Source organism: Zonotrichia albicollis, chromosome 3, assembly GCF_047830755.1.
Source record: "Zonotrichia albicollis isolate bZonAlb1 chromosome 3, bZonAlb1.hap1, whole genome shotgun sequence".
NCBI lineage: Eukaryota > Metazoa > Chordata > Aves > Passeriformes > Passerellidae > Zonotrichia > Zonotrichia albicollis.
The window spans coordinates 33,437,365-33,443,364 of NC_133821.1; positions in this window are offsets into that span (position 1 = coordinate 33,437,365).

Here is a 6,000-nt window from a genome sequence, read left to right on the forward strand (position 1 = left end):
GCCCTAATTAGCCAGCACTGGTCAGAGCAGATCACAATGACTGCATATGCTACTCGATCTGCCCCTTTGTTAAAAAGTTAAAAGAAAAGAAAAAATTCCAACTATTTTCTGTCCTAATAGACCTCAGTACTCTCTGTGGTGAAGCAGAATAATTATAGTATAACTGAGCACCTGCTAGTTCCTTTCTAAATTATTAAATTATATGCATGTTCTCCTACAGGGGTATCTCAGATTCCCCTTACATCTTTCCTTTAAAAACTGGTGGCCTGGTTATTCTCTGCTCTAGTTTTTGGAGACCACAGAACCACCAAATTAATCAAATTTACATTTACATAAAATGTACTGGTACATCATTAAGGAAAAACACCTTAAATGAGCCCAAAGGTCAGATTTTATAACTTAAAAACTTAAGTTTCCATTTTCTGAAATTAATGTTTTAAAAAAATATCAAGTTTTCCTTTAAAAATTATATTGAAGTGGGTTTCTGGAAAGTAAAGCCATGGTAGGCAGCAGAAGTATGAGCTGATGTGTAAGTAAAGCTCAATGCTGTTTTAAGAGGATCAGTTCTAAACTGATTTCTATAGTTTCTATAGTTGAAAAGGCCTTCCAGTTTTATTCAGTACAGGCAGTCAACTATCTGTTTTCTCCATCACTCTAATGGATAGAAGATGGGCTCTCTTCTTGATGACTTTTATTATTATTCACGACATATCCAAAGTAATGCGGACAAATTGGTACACTAACCGTATATATTTGATTTCTGTGGTTCATATCTCTGCATATATGTCCTAGATAGAAAACTATTTTCTGTCTTCCACAATTTTTACCACAGAGATTTCAGAGTATATATGAGTTCTTGGCTTTTTGAGATAAAAATGTCTTTGCTCTAGTCCAGTGTTGAATGTATTGCTGTCTACACACATAATTACTAAACACTACAAAACTATTGTGACTGAAATGTCTTTAGTCTTTGTTTTCCCTGTCCAACAGAGCAGTGGGGATTTCAAAAGCTTTTGTTTCTGCAGCTTGGTTTTTGGTTTGTTTTTTTTTTTTTTTTTTTTTTGTAGGGGGATAAAAGGAAAAAATCAAAATTATTGTTAACCCAAGTCTTACTTAAATATCTGTGTTGATTGTCTTGGCTGGTCAGCTGCTGTTTGTGAGGTGAAAGTAGGCTCAGTCCTGCTCCCTGTGAGAAAAATCCCATAAAATATATTTTTTTAAAGACATTTAAGCTCTATTTGATCCCAGACATATGGGGTGGCCTTCATGTTCTACACATCTGAAGAATTTTGGGCAATGTTATTGTTAGTGTGGTGCTTTTAATGTGGCACAGGCTGTTTGCTGCTGGGGCTGTACCACATATTTGTCACAGTGATGCGGAGCCATTAACTTTAATGGCCTTACCAGATAAAGTGGAAAGCCCTTAAATAGGAAGAAGGAACAGGAATTAAAAGAATACCAGTTCCAGAGGGTCTCACAGAGGGGAAAATAGAGGAAGACTTATGAGTCCTTCAAAGGTTTGAGTTAGAAAGAAAGACAATTTTTTGTAGCAGGAGAAAAGGACATTTAACCATGAGACACTACAATGACAGAAAGGCACTCTGATTTTGAGGAGACAAGGTGAGATGCAGGAAGCTTGTGGATCTGACCTATTGCTAAACAATACCATGGAAAAAAACACCTACAAAGCTGGAGCTGCACCGAAGGATTAATAAAAAATCCCTATCCCACCACAAAACCTGCACGTGCTTTGCTTCTCTTTGTCCAGCTGCTCTCCCTTTGGGAAGGGATGCTTCCCTCTTTGTTCCTCACACTTTAGAAGTGGTTGCCACAGCCCAGCCACTTTATGCTTTTCAGGATTATTATTACAGGTCTGAAGAGGCTTGGAAGTCTGAACAGATCACAAGGAGAGACTGTCAGCAGTATACATGAGAGTGGGGTTATTTCCTTTATAAGCAGAATATTGGAATGTTCTGTTCGTCTGATTAATAATAAGCAGCACATTATTTAAAGCTTTTTTTCTTTTGTTAGATAATGCAAAGTGAAAATAGTTTTCATTAATTGATGTTTTCCCCCTTGCCTGGTACTTCTGTGACCATCCTAATTTCTAGTGCTTGCTTTGGGCAGCTTTTTTAGCGCCATTATATTAAGGAAGTTCATCACCTTCACCAAAGATATACTGATTGACTTTAGTTGAGGATCTGGCAATTTCTTCAGTCTTTTCTTAAGAAGTTTCCTTTTTTTCTTCCCCCAAGCTACATTTAGTTTTTTACATTTGCTGCTTTCACTGAAAACTGAACTCTCTTAACTGCAAACACTCTGTTGCTGTAGGAACTGTGATGCTGTGTGATTAACTGTTGCTTTCACCTCTGCACACCAGAGCTGAAATTCTGTGTAATACTTCCATAGGCCAAGTCATGCTGGGTGTCTTTAATCAAGATTACATGCTGCTATCATTTGGCTACATCTGAACATTAATTAGGCATTTTGAGGAGTAAATAGTTTTAATATATTTAGGTAAATGTTAATAAACTGGTAAGAAAAGGGATCTTTTATGGACCTGGTAACCAAAACTGTAGGAGCTGCTTTCCAGGTAAAGAAGTTTCACTGAGTTCAATTTGTTAAATGTTGTCTTAGGTTGGAATTGGGGGTGTATTCTATTCCTATCTGATGGGGCAGTTATCTTCTGTTAATTGGGCAGTTTATCTCTTCCACAGCTCATCCTCCCTCTGGGGAGACAGCTGCTGTTAATGGGCCATTGAGTGTCACTGCATGGCTGATAAACATGACATCAACCCATTGTGAGGTGCTCCGCCCAGAGGGAGGAGCCAAGCATTCCTACCTGGATATAATCTTGAGATATGGCACATCTGCCACTCTAGGAGGGCTGCAGCCACAATTCCAATTGGACTGCTACCACTATTCTGACTCTTTCAGTGCTGTTTTGTATTACTGCATATTTTATTTTATTTTATTTTATTTTATTTTATTTTATTTTATTTTATTTTATTTTATTTTATTTTATTTTATTTTATTTTATTTTATTTTATTTTAATTTTCTTCCTTAATAAAGAACTGTTATTCCTGCTCCCATACCTTTGCCTGAAAGCCCCCTTAATTTCAAAATTATAACAGTTCAGAGGGAGGAGGTTTACATGTTCCATTTCAGGGGTGGCTCCTGCCTTCCCTAGCAGACACCTGTCTTTTCAAACCAAGACAGATGCTTATTGTTCTGTGAGGGGGGCAGAAAAAACAGAAACTGAGACAGGATAGTAAGAAAGGGATCACTGCAGCCACAGAAGCACCAATAGTCTGGCAGCGTTAAAAATAGTTAAAAAGAGGACCTTTGGCCAGATTGCTAGCTAAAAAGGGGATTTGATTTGTAAGCAAAGCCTGCCTTTTCAGCTGCTTGATTCCTTTTGCTTTGAAGGACACAGGATGTTTTTCCTCCCTTATAAGTAAACAGAACTGAACAAAGTAATGGTGGTTCCAATTTCTTCTTCTACAGAAACTAAATCATACATTATCAGTTCTAGTTATGAAATTATTTAAAGAAGCAGCATGCTATTCTCATGGTTGCTGTCCAAAATCAGAAGATTTCCCTTTCCCTTCCTCCTCAGCTAGTCCAGTTAGTGATCCTGGGTTTCCCAAGGGCACAGAGCCCATCCTGCTGAGGCTGGTACCATAAGGTGTGATGCTCTCTAGGAGATTAGGGTAGCTCTCTCCAGAAATTACTGGTGATCATAGAGAAAGGAAGGAAATACACATTTTTATGATGCTTTTAAAGTTAGAAAATGTTGTTGTCAACAGACTGCAAACTGGTGCTAGTGTTTTTATCAGATTTCCCTTACTGCCTTGCCTTCAGTATTAGGGCTTACTGGTTTCCAAAGATGCTTGTTCATCTCCACAAGAGAAAGCACTGGAAACTGTTTAAGTTCTTTAGTTTTCACCATTGCTTCATGTGAGTTATAGGTCTAAGGGTCTATTTCAACAAAAAATTCCAAAAAATAATAAGGCAGTGGAATTCCTTTTTAAAAATGTGTCTCAGAATGGTAATACCCAGATTATGTGAACATCAGAAGTTATATTAGAATAGTGTCATGTTTCCATGCTATGTCAGTGTGATGCACTTGGAACTATCAGACATTAAAATATTGGCTTCTTGACAACCCTTTTTTGAAAACTTATCTGTGTTGCTGTGACCTTTAACTGGGATTTTTCTTCTGCAGATTAATACAAAGAGGGGACCAAGAAGCTGTAAAGGGGCCTGATTTCCTCTGGTCAGTGCCCAAGGTCCTGCAGCACCTCAGTGACCACCGATTACTGTGGGGAACGAGGTGACTCCCCATGACCTCCCTGGTGCCCCAGTGCTCCTGAGGGCAGGACACTGGCAGTGCCAGCGCTGGCTCTGTACATTGAGCAGACACAAACCCAGGCATGGAGAGCTCTCACAGAGATCCTCTTGTGCTGGAGCAACTGCTGTGGGGTCCCCATCACAGATTTGCGTGGCATTCAGAAGTTGCTTTTATCTTTCAGACACCCTGAAATATAAAATCCTCCCCTTGTGTGGTTAAACTTGGCCAACAGACTCAGGATTTGTCTGTTGTGGAGGTTCATCTAAGGGTCAGGACAGCAGTGTGTGATTGTGCAAGTCCCACTTCCTTGAGAAAGCAGGAAAAGATGGAGCTGCCAGCAGGTTTTGGTGTGAGCCATAGCGTGACCTGCATTTGCACGTGAGCCCATCAGTCTGGGTGGGACTGCAGGTGGCAGCCAGGGAGACCTTGGGCAGCGCCACCGTGGGCATGGCTGGGCACCACTGCCCCACTCAGCCCTGGCAGGAGCTGTGCCCAGCCCTGGCCACCCCGGGCACCATGGCTGTCCTTGTGCCAGGGGACACCACTGGCGCTGTCCCTCAGCTTGCACAGGGGCTGTCCCCAGGGCAGCTCCAGGTCACACATGAGGCTGAAAACCTCCTTGTCTACTCCCCAAACTCCTCCCTGGAGGCCAGGAATGGTCATTATTCTGTGGTTAATCCTTACTGTGTTCCCAAGAGACAATGACCATCAGCACTGAAAATATCCTGACTCAGATTTATCCCAGATTGAGTCACCCCCTCTGTGGAGCACAATGATCCCTACTCCAAGACAGGAGGGATATGATATTCAAAATGAAAGGGCTTTACCAATGGTGGTCACAATTTAGCTGTTTTTGCTATAGTGCTGCTCCTGGTCTCAGAACAGAGAGAATGAGACAAAAACAATGCATGATATAGGGGGAAAAATGTATTGTTTGGAAAATAAGCTTACAAAACTTGCTACTCTGTTTACATAGTTAATTTAGTCTATCAGTGAACAAATTGATTTTTCAAATTTGCCTGTGCAGCTCTTGCACAAATTCCTATGACACTTTATCAGATAAAGTGTACAACTTATAATGAAGATAATTCTGCCACCACCATGAATTTTGCAGAAGTCTTGTCTAGCATGATTTGTTTTTTGACAAGCTCATAGAGATTCTTTGTTTTCATGGACAAAAAATTTTGAAAATATAATTGTGCTTATTTCTTGTCAAGATGAAGTTGCCAGCTAAATGGAATTATATCTTTGGCACAAGTTCTGAGGCAGCACTCCTCTGAGAAAACTTGTTTCACTTTCAAGGAGTGTGTGCTCTCAAGTCAGACCCGCTGGTTATTTTAAACAAATGCAACTGATTTAGGAAGATAGATGTGCTGGATACTGGGGATATCCCTACTATATGGAGTTACTTTATATCTACTGTCTGAATTGCCAAATGTGTTGCAAGATTAGCAGTATTTGGTGAAGTTTCCAAATGATGAAGTGACATGACTATGTGAGAATAATTATAATTTTCCATGCTTGACTTGTGGATATGGATGCTTGAATTTGGTTTTATGCATGACAGCACCCTCAATTTCATATTTTAAGGGGTTCATCTACATGTGTTGTAGGAAATCCTTCAATCTAATAAGCTTTGGCTGCA